Genomic DNA, 21079 nt, shown 5'->3' on the forward strand with positions numbered 1-21079 from the left:
TTTATCCATTCATCAGCTGATGGATGTTTGGGCTCTTTCCATAATTTGGCTATTGTTGATAGTGCTGCTATAAACATTGGGATGCATGTGCTCCTTCAAATCAGCATTTTTGTATCCTTTGGATAAATACCTAGTCATACAATTTCTAGGTTGTAGGGTTGAGCCTCTTTTCATGTGTCTGCTAGCCAGTTGTTTGTCTTCTTTGCAAAAGTGTTTAGTCAGGGCTTCTGCCTATTTTTTTAATGGGATTATTCCTTTTTGAGTGTTGAGTTGTGTAAATTCTTCATATATTTTGTATACTAACCCCTTATTAGATATATCATTTGAAAATACATTTACCCATCAGTGGTTTTCCTTCTACTTTTGTTGATAGTTTTCTTCACTGTAAAAAAAAGATTTTATTTTGATGTAGTACAAACGGTTTATTTTTGTTTTTGTTTCCCTTGCCAGATTAGGCATATTTATGGCCAATGTCATAGAAATAACTGCCTCTGTTTTATTCTAGGAATTTTATGGTTCTGGTCTCACATTTAGGTCTTTAACCCATTTTGAGTTTATTTTTGTGCACGGTGTAAGAAATGGTCCACTTTCATTCTTTTGTATGTAGTTGTTCAGTTATCCCAACACCATTTGTTGAAGATACTTCTTTTCTCCATTACATACTTTTCTTTAAAATATTTTATTGTATATTAATTGACCATAAAAGTGTGAGTTTATTTCTGAAATCTTTATTCTGTTTTATTGATCTATGTTTCTGTCTATGGGCCAGTACCATACTGTTTTGATTACTACAGCTTTGTAGTATATCTTGAAATCTGGAATTGTGATTCTTTCAACTTTGTTCACATTTCTGAGATTGCTTTGGCTCTTTGGGATCTTTTGTGGTTCCATACAAATTTTTGAATTATTTTTTTCTGGTTTTGTGAAATATATTGGTGATATTTTGATAAGGATTGCATTAAATCTGTAGATTGATGTCAATAGTGTGGACATTTTAATACTATTAGTCCTTCCCATTCATGATCATTGAACATCTTTTCATTTCTGTCATTTTTAAATTATTTTCATCAATATTTTATTGATTTTGGAGCACAGGTCTTTCATCTTCCTACTTATGTTTATTCCTAGGTATTTTATCATTTTTGGTGCAATTGTAAATAGATTATTTTCTTAATTTCTCTTTCTGCTTCTTCGTTATTAGTATATAGAATTATAATTGACTTTTATATATTAATTTTATATCCTGTAGCTTTACTGAGTGTATGTATCTGGTCTCCAATATTTTTAGTGGAGTCTTTAAGGTTTTTTATACATGGCATCATGTCATCTGCAAATAGTGAAAGTTTTTATTTCTTCCTTACCAGTTTGGGTGCTTTTTATTTCTTGTTCTCCTCTCATTGCTGTGAAGAGCTTCCAGTTCTATTCTGAACAAAATGGCAAAAGTGGACATCCCTGTCTTGTTTTATATCTTAGAGGAAAAGCTCTCAGCATTTCACCATTGAGTGTGATGGTTGCTGTGGATTTTTCATATATGACCTTTATTGTTTTGAGGTATTTTCCCTCTAAACCTACTTTGTTGAGAGTTATTATCATGGATGGATGTCATAATTTGTAAAACACTTTTTCTATATCTATTAAGATGATCTTACGTGTTTTTTTCTTTTCTCTTTTTGTGTGATGTATCACACTGATTGATTTCCAAATATTGCACTACTCTTGCATCACTGGAATAAGTCCCACTTGATCATGTTGAATGGAATTTTTAAATTTATTTTTGGATTTTATTTCGTGTTATTATTTTAAGGATTTTTGAATCTATATTAATCAGAAATATTGGCCAGAATTTTTTTTTGTAATTTATTTTCCTGGTTTATATATCAGGGTAATGATGGACTCACAGAAATCATTTTGAAGCTTTTCTTTATCTTCCATTTTTTTGAATTATTTAAGAATAATAGGTATTAATTCTTTAAATGTTGGTAGAATTCACCTCTGAAGCCATCTGATTCTGAACTTTTTTTTCCCTTTTTTTTTTTTTTTTTTGCAGGGGGAGCTTGTTTGATTAGTGATTCCTTTTATTGCTGGTAATCAGTCTGTCAAAATTTTCTCCTTCTTTCTGATTCAATTTTGTAAGGTTGTATGTTTCTAAGACTACACCCATTTCTTTTGTTTGTACAATTTGTTGTCATAAAATTTTTCATAATACTCTATTATAATCCTTCATATTTTTGTGGTGGTTATTGTTATTCCTTCTCCATGAGACTGGTTAAAAGGTTTATTAATTTTGTTTGTCTTTTAAAAGACCCAGCTCCTGTTTTCATTGATCTGTTTCATTGTTTTTTAAGTCTCTATTTCTGCTGTAATCTGTATTATTTCCTTCCTTCTAATGGGTTTAGGTTTTGTTTATTCTCCTTTTTATAACTTTTTTAGGTATAAAATTATGCTGTTTATTTGAAATTTTTCTTACTTCTTAAGGTAGGCCTGTATTGCTATAACATTCTCTCCCTTAGAACAGCTTTTTCTATACCCACAAAAATTTTGGATAATTGTGTTTTCATTTTCTTTTTTCTCTATGTATTTTTTTAATTTCCTTTTTGATTTCTTGGTTGACCCATTCATTGTTTAGTAGTATGTTGTCTAAACTCCATGGGTTTGTTTTCTTTGCAGTTTTTTTTTTTCTTAGTTGATTTCTAGTCTCATACCATTATGGTCAGACAGAAAAGAAGCATGATATTACTTCATTTTTTAATATTTGTTGAGACATGTTTTGTGACTGAATGTGATCTAATATGGATAATGTTCTATGTGCACTTGAACAGAATGTGTATCCTGCTATTTTTTGATGGAATATTATGTTAGGTCCATCTAGTCCAATGTGTCATTCAAAGCTAGTTTCCTTATTGATTTTCTGTGTTGACTATACATACATTGATGTAAGTCAGTTGTTAATATCCCTTACTTTTTTTTTTTTATTAAAAATTTTTTTCAACGTTTTTTATTTATTTTTGGGACAGAGAGAGACAGACAGAGCATGAACGGGGGAGGGGCAGAGAGAGAGGGAGACACAGAACCGGAAACAGGCTCCAGGCTCCGAGCCATCAGCCCAGAGCCCAACGCGGGGCTCGAACTCACGGACCGTGAGATCGTGACCTGAGCCGAAGTCGGACGCTTAACCGACTGCGCCACCCAGGCGCCCCTAATATCCCCTACTTTTAATACATTACTGGAAATTTCTTTTTTTATGTTTGTTAATGGATGTATTTGGATTATAACTGGATATGTTTGTTAATGTATGTTATATATTTAGGCGTTTCCATATTGGGTGCATATTTACAATTTTTGTATTCTCTTGTTGGGTTGTCCCATTTATCATCGTGTACTGTTTTTCTTTGTCTCTTGTTATGGCGTTTGTTTTCAAGTTTATTTTGTTCAACATAATAATTGCTACCTTAGTTTTCTTTTCACTTCCAATTGCAAGTGAATATTTTTTTTCTATACCTTCACTTTCCTTCTCATCTTTATGTTTTATGAGTCTTTTGTCTGAAGTGACTCTCTTGTAGACAGCATGAAGATGGGTCTTGTTTTTTTAACCATTCAGTACCCTATCTTTTGATTGAAGCATTCAGTCCAACTACATTTAAAGTAGTTATGGTTATGTACTTATTGCCATTTTTTCTACTTGTTGTATTTTTTTTTTTTTGTAGTTCTTTTTCTTCTCTTGATGTCTTCCCATTTGGGTTTACAGCTTTCTTTAGTGATATGATTGGATACTTTTTTATTTTTTATGTATATATTACTGGTTTTTGACTTGTGGATACTATGAGTTCACATATAGCATATTATGCATGCAGAAATCTATATTAAGTTGGTGGTTACTTAAGTTTGAACTCATTTCAAAACCACCAAATTTCCCCACACACATTTTAGGTGTAAAGCTTCATATCTTATATCCTTTTATTTTGTGAGTCCTTTGACTGATTTTTGTAGATGTGATTGATTTTAGTGCTTTGTGCCTTAAATATTGTACTGGTTTTATACGGGATCACTCTACTACTTTTATTATGTTTGTCTTTGCCTGTGAATATTTTATCATTCATTTTTTTTCTCCCAAATTATAACTTTTCCTTTCAATTCATATAATTCCCTTTAACATGCTGGAAAATTTTTATCATTCATATTTTTTCTCCCATATTATGACCTTTCCTTTAAATTCATGGAATTTCCTTTAATATTTCTTACAAATGTGGTTTAGTGCTGATGTTTTCCTTCAACTTTTGTTTGTCTGAGAAACTATCTCTTCAATTCTGAATGACAGTCTTGCTAAGTAGAGGATTCTTGGCTGCATTTTTTTTTCCTTTCAGAATTTGGATGTATCGTACCACTCCCTTCTGCTCTACAAAGTTTCTGTTAAAAAATGCTGAAAACATGGGGCACCTGGGTGGCTCAGTTGGTTGAGCGGCCGACTTCGGCTCAGGTCATGATCTCACGGTCCGTGAGTTCGAGCCCCGCGTCGGGCTCTGTGCTGACAGCTCAGAGCCTGGAGCCTGTTTCGGATTCTGTGTCTCCCTCTCTCTGACCCTCCCCCATTCATGCTCTGTCTCTCTCTGTCTCAAAAATATATAAACGTTAAAAAAAATTTTAAAAAATGCTGAAAACATTATGGGTTTTCCTTTATGTAAATATTTTTTCATTACTGCTCTTAAAATTCTCTCTTTGTCACCACTTTTTGCCATTTTAATTATTATGTACCTTTGTGTGGACATCCTTGGGTTGATTCACCAGAAGCAGGTGCTTTAGTGTTGTCTCCAATGTGTGTTGTATGTGTTCTACTGTTATGACTGAGCTCATTTGCTCTAAGTGCAGTCATCTGCAATAGCTCACTTTGCCTATGGTGGATATGTTTCGTCTCTGTGCTATTAAGGCGGCAGTTTGAGTTAACATGGATTTGTAGTTGGACAATGCCAGCAGTTCAACCAGATGCCTGACCTCAACCCTGTTTTTCTAAACTGTGCTCCCACCAAACTTCAGGGAGCTCTCTACTTTTTCCCCTGAGAGGTTTTGTTGGAAGACAGGGTCTGTAGTCAAACAAGTTGCCCACCCCCAATTCATTTGCCAAGACTGCAGTGACCCTGAACTGTAGGGATCTCTCCCTGTACTGCTCCTTGAGAATATTTCTTTGATGGGTAGGGCCAGCATTCAGATAAGTTGTCTGCCTTGTCTATCTCCTGGGACTGCAGTGGAACTTGTGTGTTGTGGTTATCTTCCCTCTTCTTAAATAAAATGTCACTTTGTAGTGGTGCTGGTCCCTGCTGGGGCTGCGTGCAGGATGAAATGTGGCAGGAGCCAATTTGGATGGACTCCAGATCATTAGGGTGGGTTGGATGGGGCAGATCCCTAGGAGAACTTGGGAGCATGGCATGCAATGTTACAGTGTAGGTGGAGGGTGTTTGAACTGGTTTCTGCAAGTGTCTGACTTTGTAAATGAAGAGGGGAAACAAATGGAGCCCACCAGCTCTTTTGTTCTTGGAGAAGTCTCCTAATGATCCCTGCTCCTCCAGCACACATTCTGAAATCTCCTTCATGCATACCTCAGATGATTTTCAAACTGCTGGTTCTATGCTGTATCTTCGAGGGGCTCTGGCTCTCCCAGAGCTCCAAGCCTGATGATTTTTAAAGTAACTGGAGTTAAGCCCAACTGATTCCAAAGTCTCAAAAAATTAAGCCCCACTAGTTTTAATATCCAAATGTTGTGGAGGTGCACCCCTAATGCATGTCTCTTGTGTCTGGAATGCTTGCTGTGGGTATTTGTTTTTCTTTTTTCTTTGTGTTTGTGCTGTCCCTCCAGTTTGTGCTTATTCTCACTGGGAGTTTTGTTCCCAACGACATCTCTGCTCTCCGACCCTTTTTGATGTGGTCTTCTATCTATGATTAACTGTGAAAAGTCCTTTCTACCTGTCTTCCAGTTGTTTTCTGGATTATTTGCATCAATGTGGCTGTTATCTAGGTGTGTCTATGGTAAAGAGTCAACTTAGGATCCTCCTATTCTGCCATCTTTCAGACATTTTTCTTTATTAATACATTTATTAGGTTTTGGGTACTTTTGTGATTATGTTAAAAAATATTTATTTGAATGCTTAGTTCACTTATTCTCATTACTTCTTATTTTCCGAAATAGAAATCTAAAGTTCTATAAATTCCTCTGAATACTATTTTTGTTGATCCAACAAATCTTGATATATAATGTTTTATCTATATATTTTTTCTAAATAGTCTGCATTTTAAATATTTTACTAATTTTTAAATCTAGGAGTTATATACCAGAGTGCGGTTTGTTTTATTATTTGTTTTTAATTTTCTCAAAGACAATTTATTTGTCCTTTGCTTTTAGTTTAATTTCTAGTTTCCTCTATGCTTTGAATGTGATTAATTTTTATAAATGTCCTTTGTCTACTTGAAAACAATGTGTGCTTTCTTATGTGTTAAAAGTATTTATAAAATCAATATTACCTGTTATTCAATTCCTTTGTAACCTTAATTACTTTTTTTAAGTTTCATATAGTAATGTTTAATGTAGTGTGCATGATTTGGTTTTACAAAAATAAATTGGTGCAGAAAAATAAGGAGAAACATGGATTTAGAAACTAGGCCATCATTGGTCCACATATAGAAGCTTTCCAGAGCTTTCCGAAGGACAGTGGTGATTAATAAATAGCATATATTCACCAAGGAGTTAAGATGATCCACATAGTTCGATGTGCCCATCAACATTCTCTAGGAGTGGAGCAATGCTTGTAAAAAATTTATTTCATCCTTACTTTTGTGGATTAATCAAACAGTTGTCTAAAATTATAGGTATATTAAATTATAAGGTAAATAAAAACTGATTATTTGATGATTTAAAACAATAAAACTGGAAGAAGGGCCAAGATGGTAGAACGGCATGGAAGGTTTTTTTTGTTTTTTGTTTTTGCATCTCTCATCCCTGAAATGCAGCCAGATCAACACTAAACTTATCTTGCAACCTATAAAACTGATTTGAGGATTAACACAACAATCTGCATAACCTGAACCACAGAACTTGGTAGATACGTGGTGTGGAGAGGTGAAGTGGGGGAAAGAGGAGCTGTGTAGGTCAGGGAGTTGTTTTTGCTTTCTGAGAGAGGATGGAGATGGGGCTAGAGTATGCAAAAAGCAACCCGCCCAAAAGCAGCTGGACAGAAAGAGGAAGAGTGGAAATAGCTGTAAAGGACTGTTTGACTTTGCTATGCCAAAACTAAACAAACCTGAAGTCTCTAACCCCCTGCTTTTTTCTCCTGGGCCTTATTGTGGCTGACCCATCTAGTTCCCCATAATCTAAGATGCCTCATAAGTTGATGGCTCTGCCCCACAGCACTCAATAACTCCAGCTCTTCTTGTTTTATACTTTAGCTTTTTTTTCTTTTTAATTTGTGGGTTTTTATATTAATTCAAGTAAAGTTAACATACAGTGTTACATTAGTATCTGATATACAACATATCGATTCAACAATTCTAGATATTACTCAGTGCTCATCAAGATAATTGTACTCTTAATCCCCTACAGTCATTTCACCCATCCTCCCACCCACCTCCCCTCTGGTAACCCCTGTTAGATCTGTATAGCTAAGAGGTGTTTTTTGTTTTTTGTTTTTTGTTTTGGTTTGTCTTTTTTTTCTGCTTCTATTCATGGGTTGTGTTTCTTTTTTTTTTTTTAATTTAAATCTAACTTAGTTAATATAGTGTAATAATGGTTTCAGAAGTATAATTTGGTGATTTATCACTTACATATAACATCCAGTGTTCATCCCAAGTGCCTTCCTTAATGTCCATCACCATTTAGCTTACCCTGACCCCACCCAGCAACTTTCAGTTTATTCTCTGCTTTTAAGAGTCTCTTATGCTTTGTCTCTCTGTTTTTAATCTTATTTTTGCTTCCCTTCCCCTGTGTTCATCTGTTGTGTTTCTTAAATTCCACATATGAGTGAAATCATATGATATTTGTCTTTCTCTGACTGATTCATTTTGATTAGCATAATACATTCTAGAACCATCCATGTTGTTGCATATGGCAAGATTTCACTCTTTTTGGTCTCTGAGTAATATTCCATTATATCTATATCTATCTATATATCTATATCTATATCTATATCTATATCTATCTATATCACATTTTTATCCATTTGTCACTCGATGGACATTTGTTTTTTTTCATAATTTGGTTATTGTTGATAGTGCTGCTATAAACATTGAGATGCATGTGCCCCTTCTAATCAGCATTTTTGTATCTTTTGGGTAAATACCTAGTAGTACAATTGCAATTGTTGGATCGTAGAGTAGCTCTGTTTTTAAATTTTTGAAAACCCCCCATACTATTCTCCACGGGGCTGTACCAGTTTGCATTCCCAATAGTGCAAAAGTGTTCACCCTCCTCTGCATCCTTGCCAACATCTGTTGTTCCCTGCATTGCTATTTTAGGTATTCTAACAAGTGTGAGGGGTTAGCTCATTGTGGTTTTGATTTGTATTTCCCTGATGATGAGCAATGTAGAACATCTTTTCATGCGTCTGTTAGTCATCTATATGTCTTCTTTGGAAAAGTGTCTGTTCATGTCTTCTGCCCATTTTTAAACTGGATCATTTGTTTTTTGGGTGTTGAGTTTGGTAACTTCTGCATATATTTTAGATATTAAAATTTTTCCAGTATATTATTTGCAAATATCTTCTCCCATCTTGTTGGCTGTCTTTTAGCTTTGTGGATTGTTTCTTTTGCTGTGCAGAAGCATTTATCTTGAAAAGGCCCAAATAGTGCATTTTCTGCTGTTGTTTCCTTTGCCTCTGGAGACCTGTCTAGCAAGAAGCTGCTGTGGCCAAGGTCAAATATGTTGCTGCCTGTGTTCTACTATAGGATTTTGATAGTTTCCTGTCTTACATTTTGGTCTTTCATCCATTTTGAATATATTATTGTGTATGGTGTAAGAAAATTGTCCAGGTTCATTCTTTTGCATTTAGCTTTCCAGATTTCCCATCACCATTTGCTGAAGAGACTGTCTTTTTTCCATTAGATGTTCTTTCTTGCTTTGTCAAAAATTAGTTGGCCATACATTTGTGGGTCCATTTATGGGTTCTCTATTGTGTTCCATTGATCTGGGGGTCAGTTTTTGTACCAAGACCATACTGTCTTGATGATTACAGCTTTATAATACAGCTTGAAATATGGAATTGTGATACCTCCAACTTTGATTATCTTTTTTGACATTGAAGTAATGGGATTGCATTGAATGTGTAGATAGCTTTAGATAGTATAGATATTTTAACAATGTTTATTCTTCAATACATGAACATGGGATGTTTTTCCATTTCTTTGTGTCTTCTCCAATGTCTTTCACATGTTTTCTATAGTTTTCAGCATACAGATATTTTAGTTCTTTAATTGGGATTATTCCTAGGTATTTTATGGGTTTTGGTGCATATTTGGTTTTTTTCTTTTTGTTAATATCTTAATGTTTATTAATTTTTGAGAGAAATAGAGCATGAGTGGGGAGAGGGACAGAGAGAGAGGGAGACACAGAATTGGAAGCAGGCTCCAGGCTCTGAGCTTTCAGCACAGAGCCCAATGTGGGGCTTGAACTCACAAAACATGAGATCATGACCTGAGCTGAAGTCGGATGCTCAATCGACTGAGCCACCCAGGCGCCCCTGTTTTGTTTCTTAAATTTCACATATGAATGAAATCATATGGTATTTGCTTTTCTCTGACTGACTTTTGTACTTACCATTATATTATCTAGCTCTATCCTTTTTATTGCAAATGGCAAGATCTCATTCTTTATTATTATCTTTAAATGTTTATTTATTTTGAGAGAGAGAGAGAGAGTGAATGAGAGAGCTCTAGTGAGAGAAGGGAAGAGAGACAAGTCCAAGCAAGCTCCATGCTGTCATCACAGAGCCCAATGAGGGGTTTGATTCCATGAGAACCGTGAGACCATGACCTGAGCTGAAATCAAGAGTCAAACGCTTAACCAACTGATGTACCCAGGTGCCCATAGATCTCGTTCTTTTTATGGCTTCATAATATTACACGGTATATGTACCACATTTTCTTTATCCTTTCTTCTATTGAAGGACAATGGGCTGCTTCCACAATTTAGCTGTTGTAAATAATGGTGCCTTAAACATAGGGGTGCATGTATGCTTTCAAAGTAAAGTTTTTGTACTCATTGGGGAAATACCCTATGGTGCAGTTACCAGATCGTAGAGTAGTTACAGTTTTAGTTTTTTGAGGAATCTCCATACTGTTTTCCACAGTGGTGCCACCAGTTTGCATTCATACCAATAGTGCACAAGTGTTCCTTTTTCTCCATATTCTTGCCAACACCTATTGGTTCTTGTGTTTGTGATTTTAGCCATTCTGACAAGTGTGAGGTGATATCTCATTGTTGTGTCAATTTTTATTTCCCTGACGATGAATGATGTTAAGCATTTTTTCATTTGCCTGTTGGCAACCTGTCCGTCTTCTTGGAAAAAATGTCTGTGTCTTCTGTCCATTTTTTAATTGGATTATTTGTTCTTGGTGTTGAGTTGTATGAGTTCTTTGTATATTTTGGATTGTTAGCCTTTTACTGGATATGTCTTTTTCAAAAGCCTTCTCTCATTCAGTAGGTTGTTTTTCAGTTTTGTTGTTTCCTTCAGTGTGCAGAAGCATTTTTTATGTATTTCCAATAGTTTATTTTTGCTTTTGTTTCCCTTGTCTCAGAAGGCTTATCTAGATAAATGTTGTTATGGCCAATGTCAGAGAATTTATTGCCTATTCTCTCTTCTAAAACTTTTATGGTTTTGGGTCTCACATTTAAATCCTTAATCCATTTTCAATTTATTTTTGTGTATGATATAAGCAAGTGGTTCATTTTAATTTTTTATGGGTAGATGTCCAGTTTTGCCAACACCATTTGTTGCCAAGACTATCTTTTCCCCATTGCATACTGTTTCCTCCTTTATTGAAGATTAATTGACCACATAATATTGGGTTATTTCTTGGTTTCTATATTGTCCAATTGATCTGCATGTCTATTTTTGTGCCACTATTATACTGTTTTGATTACTGTGTCTTTGTAGTATAACTTCAAGTTTAGAATTGTAATGCCTACAGTTTTGTTTCTTTTTCAAAATTGATTTGGCTCTTCAGAGTCTTTTGTGGTTCCATACAAATTGTAGGATTCTTTATTCAAGTTCTGTGAAAAATGCTGTTGGTATTTTGTTAGGGATTCGGTAGTGTGGACATTTTAACAACATGTATTCCTCCAATCCATGAATATATTTTATTTTCATTTCTTTGTGTCATCTTTATTTTTCTATTAATGTTTTATATTTTTCAGAGCACAGGTTTTCATCTATATGGTTAAGTTTATTCATAGGTACTTTATTATTTTTGGTACAATTGTAAATGGGATTCTTTTCTTAATTTATCTTTCTGCTTCTTCATTATTAGTGTATAGGAATGCAGTGGATTTCTGCACATTGATTTTGTATCCTGTAACTTTACTAAAATCATTTATCAGTTCTAGGCATTTTTGGTGTAGTCTTTAGGATTATACACACACACACACACACACAAGCAGACATGCACACACACACACACACACACATATATATATAAATATATATATATATATATATATATATAATCATGTCATCTTCCAATAGTGAAAGTTTTAATTATTTCCTACCAATGTGTATGCCTTTTATTTCTTTTTGTTGTCTAACTGATGTGGCTGGGATTTCCAGTACTATGTTGAATAAAAGTGGTGAGAGTAGACTTCCTTGTCTTGTTCTTGAACTTAGGGGAAAATTTCTAAATTTTCCAGCATTGAGTATGAGGTAAGCTATGGTTTTCTCATATATGGCCTTTATTATGTTGAGATATATTCGTTCTAAAGCTAAATCATTTAGTTTTTTTAATACTTTAATTAGTTCTAAAGTTTCTCAACCCCACACTTGTAATATGTTCAACAAAGAGGATAGGATAAAGGTGAATGTCAACCTACTTTTACTTTCCCCATAATTTTTCTTCATCTTATGGGTTTATAATTTACTATTTTATTTTTATATTACTTTTAATTGAAGTGTATTTGGCATATACTGTTAGTTTCAGGTAGAGAACATAAGAATCCATATTACATACATTACGAAATGCTCAATGTGATAAGTGTAGTTATCATGTGTCATTATACAAAGTTATTACAGTATTATTGACCATATTCTTTATGTTACTCTATTTTTAATTTTTATTCAAAATTTCTATGATAATCTCCTTTCGTGTCTTACAATTGGTGCTTGATGCTTTCCAGAACCACTTCATTGGAAAGTTTCATAAGTAGAAGACACAAAATGTGTGTACAAAATGTGTATATACTTGGTTTCATAAATAATGTTCCACATGATCAATGTTGACTGGTTATCATTTGACACTTTATCACTATTCTGGATCTCAAAAACAAGAATCCTTGAGAGTGGGATGAGAATTTAAGTAGCTAAGTCCAAAGGACAAAGATGAAGAAATAGCACTCATGAAGAATTTATTAAACAATATATTGAAATTAGGTAATGATTAGTACAGTTGAAACTGTGTTTACAATCACAAGTTATTTAAAATAATTTCAATAGATAGTGCATATCAAAAATCAAAACCCAAACATTACACTATAGTTTAAAATGCAAGCATGATGACACTAATGACTAAGATCCAGAACTTTGAATCGGAGTATAAATCCTAGATTAATCACACCTTTGATCTCTGTACCTTTGGGGTAATTACTTAATCTCTCTAAGACTCAGTTTCATCATCTATAAAATGGAGACTATATTGTTTATATTGTAGTGATTTTGTGAGTACTGAATGGGAGAATGTGTAAAGAACATTTTGTACAATACCTGACAACTCGTGAACATTCAATTCATAGTAGATGTTATTATTTTAGTCACTGTAAATCATTACATCACCATAATATACTCTAATGTTAATTCTCTGGCTTCTATGAATCATGACGGATTTGGAAATTTTTGAAGTAATTTCAGACTTGATAAGAAAGAAGTAGTTTAAGGTTTGGAAAATAAAATCTAGGAGGAGGAGCAAACAAACAACAACAAAAACAAACCAAAAACACTCGCAATTTTTTTTAGCATGGAATGAACGGAATTCATCTTCATTCTCATGTAATTACTGTTACTGTTATGTGAAATGAACCCTTTTAGTTTCTGAGCTTCAAAAAATCTGAAGTACTTCTTTTTTCTTCTTTAAACAATTTTTAAAGGTTATTTATTTATTTATTTTTAAATATGAAAGTTATTGTCAAATTGGTTTCCAAACAACACCCAGTGCTCATCACTGTCCTCTTTGATGCCCATCACCCACCCTACCTCCCTCACACTCCCCATCAACCTTCAGTTTATTCTCAGTTTTTAAGAGTCTCTTATGTTTTGGCTCTCTCTCTAACTTTTTTTTCCTTCCCCTCCCCCATGGTCTTTAGGTAAGTTTCTCAGGATCCACATAAGAGTGAAAACATATAGTATCTGTCTTTCTCTGTATGACTTATTTCACTCAGCATAACACTCTCCAATTTCATCCACATTGCTACAAAAGGCCATATTTCATTCTTTCTCATTGCCAGGTAGTATTCCATTTTGTATATAAACCACAATTTCTTTATCCATTCATCAGTTGATGGGCATTTAGGCTCTTTCCATAAATTTTTTAATTTAAAACATTAAAAGATATATTTTTAATTTTTTGAGGAACCTCCACATTGTTTTCAAGAGTGGCTGCAACAGTTTGCATTCCCACCAAGAGTGAAAGAGGATTCCCATTTCTTCACATCCTCTCAAGTATCTATAGTCTCCTGATTTGTTCATTTTAGCCACTCTGACTGGCATGAGGTGGTATCTGAGTGTGGTTTTGATTTGTATTTCCCTGATGAGGAGTGATGTTGAGCATCTTTTCATGTACCTGTTGGCCATCTGGATGTCTTCTTTAGAAAAGTGTCTGTTCATGTCTTCTGACCATTTCTTCACTGGATTATTTGTTTTTTGGGTGTGGAGTTTGGTGAGCTCTTTATAGATTTTGGATACCAGCCCTTTGTCCTTTGCAAAGGACATGTCATTTGCAAATATCTTTTCCCATTCCGTTGGTTGCCTTTTAGTTTTGTTGATTGTTTCCTTTGCAGTGCAAAAGCTTTTTATCTCGAGGTCCCAAGAGTTAATTTTTGCTTTTAATTTCTTGCCTTTGGAGATGTGTCAAGTAAGAAATTGCTGTGGCTGAGGTCAGAGAGGTTTTCTGCTGCTTTTTCCTCTAGGATTTTGATGGTTTCCTGTCTCACATTCAGGTCCTTCTGTCTTTACATTGTTTCCTACTATTATTCCACTACAGATTTCTGTCAATTATCTCTTCAAAGACATTAGAATTTTGTTCTTCCCATGCCCACTTTGAAAAAAAAAAAAATTAGGGGCTCCTGGGTGGCTTACTCGGCTAAGCATCCGACTTTAGCTCAGGTCATGAACTTCCAGCCTGTGAGTTCAAGCCCTGTGTCAGGCTCTGTGGTGACAGCTCAGAGCCTGGAGTCTGCTTTAGATTCTGTGTCTCCCTTTCTCTCTCTGTACCTCCTTCGCTCACACTCTAACTCTCTGTCTCTCTCTCTCTCAAAAATAAAATAAACATTAAAAATTTTAAAAAAGAAAACAATATAATACTTTTAAATAATGTTTAGAAACATTTTATACATGTAAGTTTAAATGGTGGATTTTATGCATTACAGTACGGTAAACATTTTTCCAATGTAAAAAGACTGTTCTTATTTATATATAAAACCTAATATTCTTAGAAACATCTGTTGAAAATCATGTCCTTACACGTTGTAGTAAATGTAGAAAATGTAGAAAATACTTCGGAAGTATAAAACTCTATATGTTTGGGAGATATTATTAAATCTATCGTACTTTGTTGATTCCTTTGAGAGAATTTACCATTCTGTAATGTTAACTGATTACTAATCTGCCCCCATTGCTAGATTGTGAAAACCTTGAAAGCAAGATCCATTTTCATATTGCTTACATTTTCAAAACATCCCATATATATATATATATATAGCACACACACAAAGAAACATGCCCACGTACATATACAATATAATCAAGATTATTAGGTGAATCACTGAAAATTTATAGCAATAGAGCAGGATACAGCATAGCATAGTGGTTAGAACATGAATTTTAATGTCAGAAAAATTTATCTAAGGTCAGATCTCTCACTGATTTGCCTGTGTGAACTTGGAAATGTTTCTTGACCCCTCCATTACTAATTTTATTCATTTGTACGGATAACAATGTTATATACTTCAGAATTCTATGAAGATAAAAGCACATCACGCATGGAAGTAACTGAACAATACGTCACACAGTCTAAGTATTCATTGAAAGTTATTACAATAATTCCAATATTTCATCATATTATTCATGTATTAATTTAAGAAACATTACTGAGTGCCAGTATAGCAGGGGTCATGCCAACTGCTAAGGGTATAAAGTCTTATTTCTTGCCCTGAGGGAAGTGAAAGAGAAAGACAAAAACTAAAAGTTAAAATACAGTGTGTACAGGAAGTAATGAGAGTACAGAGGCAGGGCACTGTATTAAGATTGGGGAAGTAAGCATGGATGAAGATCAATGATATCGTATTAAGTTTTGGAAAATAAGTAATATCCAGGTAGAGGAGAGTGGAAGCTGGAAGATAACGAGAAATCTGGGAAATAAGTATTTTATATCTGAAGTTTTTCAGTGACCTGATAGTTAATTTTTTTCTTCTTTTTTTTAAATATAATGTATTGTCACGAAGGCAGTCCTGAGAGGAAAATACATTGCAATCCAGGCCTATCTCAAGAAACAAGAAAAATCCCAAATACAAAATCTAACAGCACAGCTAAAAAAATAGAATCAGAACAGCAAAGGCAGCCTAAACCCAGCAGCAGAAGAGAAATAATAAAGACCAGAGCAGAAATAAACAATATAGAATCTAAAAAAATGGTAGAGAAGATCAACGAAACCAAGAGTTGGTTTTTGGAAAAAATAAACAAAAGTGACAAACCTCTAACCAGGCTTCTCAAAAAGAAAGGGGAGATGACCCAAATAGATAAAATCATAAATGAAAATGGAATTATTACAACCAATCCCTCAGAGATACAAACAATTATCAGGGAATACTATGGAAAATTATATGCCAACAAATTGGACAACCTGGAAGAAATGGACAAATTCCTAAACACCCACTCTCTTCCAAAACTCAATCAGGAGGAAATAGAAAGGTGAACAGACCCATAACCAGCGAAGAAATTGAATTGGTTATCAAAAATCTCCCAACAAATATTAGTCCAGGACCAGATGGCTTCCCAGGGGAGTTCTACCAGACATTTAAAGCAGACATAATACCTATCCTTCTCAAGCTATTCCAAGAAATAGAAAGGGAAGGAAAACTTCCAGACTCATTCTATGAAGCCAGTATTACTTTGATTCCTAAACCAGACAGAGACCCAGTAAAAAAAGAGAACTACAAGCCAATATTCCTGATGAATATGGATGCAAAAATTCTCAATAAGATACTAGCAAATCGAATTCAACAGCATATAAAAAGAATTATTCACCATGATCACGTGGGATTCATTCCTGGGATGCAGGGCTGGTTCAACATTTGCAAATCAATCAACGTGATACATCACATTAATCAAAGAAAAGATAAGAACCATATGATCCTGTCAATCGATGCAGAAAAGGCCTTTGACAAAATCCAGCACCGTTTCTTAATAAAAACCCTTGAGAAAGTCGGGATAGAAGGAACATACTTAAACATCATAAAAGTCATTTATGAAAAGCCCACAGCTAACATCATCCTCAATGGGGTAAAACTGAGAGCTTTTTCCCTGAGATCAGGAACACGACAGGGATGCACACTCTCACTGCTGTTGTTTACCATAGTGTTGGAAGTTCTAGCATCAGCAATCAGACAACAAAAGGAAATCCAAGGCATCGTAATTGGCAAAGATGAAGTCAAGCTTTCGCTTTTTGCAGATGACATGATATTATACATGGAAAATCCGATACACTCCACCAAAAGTCTGCGAGAACTGATACATGAATTCAGTAAAGTTGCAGGATACAAAATCAATGTGCAGAAATCAGTTGCATTCTTATACACTAACAATGAAGCAACACAAAGACAAATAAAGAAACTGATCCCATTCACAATTGCACCAAAAAGCACAAAATACCTAGGAATAAATCTAACCAAAGATGTAAAAGATCTGTATGCTGAAAACTATAGAGAGCTTATGAAGGTAATTGAAGAAGATATAAAGAAATGGAAAGATATTCCCTGCTCATGGATTGGAAGAATAAATATTGTCAAAATGTCAATACTACCCAAAGCTATCTACAAATTCAATGCAATCCCAATCAAAATGGCACCAGCATTCTTCTCGAAACTAGAACAAGCAATTCTAAAATTCATTTGGAACCACAAAAGGCCCTGAATAGCCAAAGTAATTTTGAAGAAGAAGACCAAAGCAGGAGGTATCACAATCCCAGACTTTAGCCTCTACTACAAAGCTGTAGTCATCAAGACAGAATGGTATGGGCACAAAAACAGACACATATACCAATGGAATAGAATAGAAACCCCAGAACTAGACCCACAAACATATGGCCAACTCATCTTTGACAAAGCAGGAAAGAACATCCAATGGAAAAAAGACAGTCTCTTTAACAAATGGTGCTGGGAGAACTGGACAGCAACATGCAGAAGGTTGAAACTAGACCACTTTCACACACCATTCACAAAAATAAACTCAAAATGGATAAAGGACCTGAATGTGAGACAGGAAACCATCAAAAACCTAGAGGAGAAAGCAGCAAAAGACCTCTCTGATGTAAGCCGTAGCAATCTCTTACTCGACACATCCCCAAAGGCAAGGGAATTAAAAGCAAAAATGAATTACTGGGACCTTATGAATTAAAAAGCTCCTGCACAACAAGGAAACAACCAACAAAACTAAAAGGCAACCAACGGAATGGGAAAAGATATTTGCAAATGACATATCGGACAAAGGGCTAGTATCCAAAATCTATAAAGAACTCACCAAACTCCACACCCAAAAAACAAATAACCCAGTGAAGAAATGGGCAGAAAACATGAATAGACACTTCTCTCAAGAAGACATCCGGATGGCCAACAGGCACATGAAAACATGCTCAATGTCGCTCCTTATCAGGGAAATACAAATCAAAACCACACTCAGATATCACCTCACGCCAGTCAGAGTGGCCAAAATGAACAAATCAGGAGACTATAGATGCTGGAGAGGATGTGGAGAAACGGAAACCCTCTTGCACTGTTGGTGGGAATGCAAATTGGTGCAGCCACTCTGGAAAGCAGTGTGGAGGTTCCTCAGAAAATTAAAAATAGACCTACCCTATGACCCAGCAATAGCACTGCTAGGAATTTACCCAAGGGTTACAGGAGTGCTGATGCATAGGGGCACTTATACCCCAATGTTTATAGCAGCACTCTCAACAATAGCCAAATTATGGAAAGAGCCTAAATGTCCATCAACTGATGAATGGATAAAGAAATTGTGGTTTATACACACAATGGAGTACTACATGGCAATGAGAAAGAATGAAATATGGCCCTTTGTAGCAACGTGGATGGAACTGGAGAGTGTGATGCTAAGTGAAATAAGCCATACAGAGAAAGACAAATACCATATGTTTTCACTCTTATGTGGATCCTGAGAAACTTAACAGAAACCCATGGGGGAGGGGAAGGAAAAAAAAAAAGAGGTTAGAGTGGGAGAGAGCCAAAGCATAAGAGACTGTTAAAAACTGAGAACAAACTGAGGGTTGATGGGGGGTGGGTAGGAGGGGAGGGTGGGTGATGGGTATTGAGGAGGGCACCTTTTGGGATGAGCACTAGGTGTTGTATGGAAACCAATTTGACAATAAATTTCATATATTGAAAAAAAAAAAAAGACATCCAGATGGTGAACAGACACATGTGAAGATGCTCAATGACACTCATCATCAGGGAAATACAAATCAAAACCACAATGAGACACAACTGACACCGGTCAGAGTGGCTAAAATTAACAACTCAGGAAACAACAGATGTTGGCAGGTGTGTGGAGAAATGGGAACCCTGTTGCACTGTTGGTGGGAATGCAAACTTTTGCAGATGCTCCGGAAAACAATGTGGAGGTTCCTGAAGAAAAAAAAAAATGGAACTACCCTGAGACCCAGCAATAGCACTACTTGGAATTTATCCAAATGATACAGGAGTGCTGGTATATAGGGGCATATGTACCCCATTGTTTATAGCAGCACTGTCAACAATAACCAAATTATGGAAAGAGCTTAAATTTCCATCAAATGATGAATGGATAAAGAAGATGTGGTCTATATATACACTGGAATACTACTAGGCAATGAGAAAGAATGAAATCATGCCATTTGCAGCATTGTGGATAGAACTGGAAGGTAGTATGCTGAATGAAATATATCAGTCAGGGAAAGACAGATAATCATGTTATCACTCATATGTGGACCTTGAGAAACATAACAGAAGACCATGGGGAAGGGAATGGGAAAAAAATAGTTACAGAGAGTGAGGGAAGCAAATCATAAGAGACTCTTAAACACAGAGAAAATACTGAGGGTAGACAGGGGGTGTGGGAAGTGGGGAAAATGGGTGATGGGCATTGAGGAAGGCACTTGTTGGGATGAGCACTGGGTTTTGTATGTAAGCAATTAACCATGGGAATCTACCCCTGAAAACAAGAGAATACTGTACACACTATGTGTTAGCCAATTCGACAATATATTATATATTTTTTCAATATATGAAATTTATTGTCAAATTGGTTTCCATACAACACCCAGTGCTCATCCCAAAAGGTGCCCTCCTCAATACCCATCACCCACCCTCCCCTCCTACCCACCCCCCATCAACCCTCAGTTTGTTCTCAGTTTTTAACAGTCTCTTATGCTTTGGCTCTCTCCCACTCTAACCTCTTTTTTTTTTCCTTCCCCTCCCCCATGGGTTTCTGTTAAGTTTCTCAGGATCCACATAAGAGTGAAAACATATGGTATTTGTCTTTCTCTGTATGGCTTATTTCACTTAGCATCACACTCTCCAGTTCCATCCACGTTGCTACAAAGGGCCATATTTCATTCTTTCTCATTGCCATGTAGTACTCCATTGTGTGTATAAACCACAATTTCTTTATCCATTCATCAGTTGATGGACATTTAGGCTCTTTCCATAATTTGGCTATTGTTGAGAGTGCTGCTATAAACATTGGGGTACAAGTGCCCTTATGCATCAGTACTCCTGTATCCCTTGGGTAAATTCCTAGCAGTGCTACTGCTGGGTCATAGGGTAGGTCTATTTTTAATTTTCTGAGGAACTTCCACACTGCTTTCCAGAGTGGCTGCACCAATTTGCATTCCCACCAACAGTGCAAGAGGGTTTCCGTTTCTCCACATCCTCTCCAGCATCTATAGTCTCCTGATTTGTTCATTTTGGCCACTCTGACTGGCGTGAGGTGATATCTGAGTGTGGTTTTGATTTGTATTTCCCTGATAAGGAGCGACATTGAGCATGTTTTCATGTGCCTGTTGGCCATCCGGATGTCTTCTTGAGAGAAGTGTCTATTCATGTTTTCTGCCCATTTCTTCACTGGGTTATTTGTTTTTCGGGTGTGGAGTTTGGTGAGTTCTTTATAGATTTTGGATACTAGCCCTTTGTCTGATATGTCATTTGCAAATATCTTCTCCCATTCTGTTGGTTGCCTTTTTAGTTTTGTTGCTTGTTTCCTTTGCATTGCAGGAACTTTTTATCTTCATAAGGTCCCAGTAATTCATTTTTGCTTTTAATTCCCTTGCCTTTGGGGATGTGTCGAGCAAGAGATTGCTACGGCTTAGGTCAGAGAGGACTTTTCCTGCTTTCTTCTCTAGGGTTTTGATGGTTTCC

The sequence above is a fragment of the Panthera uncia genome, chromosome X (genome assembly GCF_023721935.1).
Source record: "Panthera uncia isolate 11264 chromosome X, Puncia_PCG_1.0, whole genome shotgun sequence".
In the NCBI taxonomy this organism is placed as follows: Eukaryota; Metazoa; Chordata; class Mammalia; order Carnivora; family Felidae; genus Panthera; species Panthera uncia.